Source organism: Syngnathus typhle, unplaced genomic scaffold (genome assembly GCF_033458585.1).
Source record: "Syngnathus typhle isolate RoL2023-S1 ecotype Sweden unplaced genomic scaffold, RoL_Styp_1.0 HiC_scaffold_28, whole genome shotgun sequence".
Taxonomy (NCBI): domain Eukaryota; kingdom Metazoa; phylum Chordata; class Actinopteri; order Syngnathiformes; family Syngnathidae; genus Syngnathus; species Syngnathus typhle.
Window position 1 is genome coordinate 1,195,157 of NW_026871934.1, and position 2,416 is coordinate 1,197,572.

General features: G+C 47.5%; 1 non-coding gene across 1 annotated transcript; it reads right to left on the reverse strand.

Moving 5' to 3' along the window:
• Positions 1-1,851: 1,851 nt before the first annotated feature.
• Positions 1,852-1,924, reverse strand: trnat-ugu (transfer RNA threonine (anticodon UGU)). The gene has a single exon. It is a non-coding gene; the product is annotated as a tRNA-Thr (tRNA).
• Between the last annotated feature and the right edge of the window lie 492 nt (positions 1,925-2,416).

The window sequence follows — 2,416 nt, forward strand, 5'->3', positions numbered from 1 at the left end:
TTTGGTGCATAGACACAAACAACAGTCAGGACCCGTCCCCCCACCCGAAGGCGGAGGGAGGCTACCCTCTCGTTCACCGGGGTGAACCCCAATGTGCAGGCGCCCAGCCGGGGGGCAATAAGTATACCCACACCTGCTCGACGCCTCTCACCGTGGGCAACTCCAGAGTGGAAGAGAGTCCAGCCCCTCTCGAGAGGGCTTGAACCGGAACCCAAACTGTGCGTGGAGGCAAGTCCGACTATATCTAGTCGGAACTTTTCTGCCTCGCACACCAGCTCGGGCTCCTTTCCAGCCAGAGAGGTGACATTCCATGTCCCAAGAGCCAGCTTCTGCAGCCGGGGATCAGACCGCCAAGGTCCCTGCCTTTGGCCGCCGCCCAGCTCGCACTGCACCCGACCCCTTTGGCCCCTCCCACAGGTGGTGAGCCCATGGGAAGGGGGACCCACATTTCCTTTTCGGGCTTTGCCCGGCCGGGCCCCATGGGCGAAGGCCCGGCCACCAGACGCTCGCCTTCGAGCCCCGCCTCCAGGCCTGGCTCCAGAAGGGGGCCCCGGTGACCCGCGTCCGGGCGAGGGAAATCTGTTTCCATATATATTCTTCATCATAAGGGGCTTTTTGAGCCGTGCTTTGTCTGGCCCCTCACCTAGGACCCGTTTGCCATGGGTGACCCTACCAGGAGCATGAAGCCCCAGACAACATGGCTCCTAGGATCATAGGGGCACGCAAACCCCTCCACCACGATAAGGTGACGACTCATGGAGGGGCCATTAGGACTTTAAAAATCTTTTCTAAATTTTAGCGACGGCTCTGTCGCAATAATGCGACCAGCACGGTGCAGTTGCGTGTTCGGCGCTGCGCTGCAGTTACGTGATCGGACAAAAATGCGCAAATGGAAAAAAATTGTTAAAAAAGACAGGTTTTTTTGCTTGGAATAGATAATTTTTTTTTCCATTATTTGTAAAGGGAAAACATTATTTGGAATTCGAACGATTCACTTCTGGAACAGCCTTCTTGAACGGATTGTGGTCGAAAACCGAGGCTCCACTGTTCTTGATCGTATGATTATGTTGGAATGTAGACTATATTGATTAACCAGTTGCTGAGGGGAACAAACTCCCCCTCCTGCCCTGTTTTCTCTCAATAAATATGTCCTTATATGTTCAGAGTTTCTGAATAGATATTTGAAAGAGTAATATGGGAAATTACTTTAAAATATATGTAGTCTCCGCTCAGCATCTGTTGCCATTTAAATTATGCCGGTTTCAAGGCTGAATTCGTGTGTCACATGACGTGCGTTCGCGTCGCACCAGAAGTCATGTCATGCAGCCTGATAATTGGCAAAAAAAAAAGTATTTCTGAGGATGCAGCCTGTGAATTGAGACACAGCGAGTGAATCTTTGTTTGCAAGACTAGTTCTCTTGCTAGCAATGAGGCTTTAACACCTACCGCTAATCAAAAATTCAAACACACTACAACCAAGCAGGGTTAGCAGATGTAGCTGTCTGTCAGACTCTAGTGGGAATTTAACTCACACCCTCTGAGTTACAATTCTAATGCTCTTATTAATGAGCTACGCGGTCTTGCCTGGCAAAACTGTGTCAACCTTTTAGAAGATTGACCAAAAGAAACGCTTGAAAATGTAGTCTAAACAGGACTGTAAGCCAGTGATTCTCATCCAGTGTGGACACATTGGTGTGCCGTCTGAAATTATAAAATTTCCCTTAATATCCTCAAAGACAATAACAACTCATCACATAACTGCTGGTCACCAGTACTATGGACAAGATAAGTGGAATTACACCCTCAACTCTTATATGTCAAGCTTGCGCAGTAAATGTTTAGTATACAATCAGGCCTCAGTGAGAATTGAACTCACGACCCCTAGTTTACAAGACCAGTGCTCTAACCACTGAGCTACAAGGCCTGTTCTGCTGTGGTTGATTATAAACTATAAATTATTTAACTACAATATTACAAAGTGGAAATCAGGATGTCACCACGTTTACCTCCCATGCTACTATTCTGCGACCAAGCAAGGCTAGATAGCTTGGCCAAGTTTGAGAATCAGTTAGCGTGCTTGAACCTCTGGTTGAAGCTGGTGGTTGAAGCTGGTGGTTGAAGCGCTAGTTTTTATGTACAAGTTTGAATGAGACAACAGCCAGGAACAGCCATGATTAATGAGAAACAGGAGGCCGGGCCAGAGCAACTTTGATAAAAGAGGAGGGGAAAGAGAAGGACGAAGAGGATATCTACAGTATGCCCTCAACTTGTCTTGAGTCAGAAGTTGATATTTTATACCAAACACTGGAAATGTTCTCAGTCTTGGAAAATGTTTGCTCATAAGAGGAGTTTGAAACTACACCTAAGAATACACACAGAAGGGAAACGTTTTTCCAACGATTCTCTCAGAAGAGGC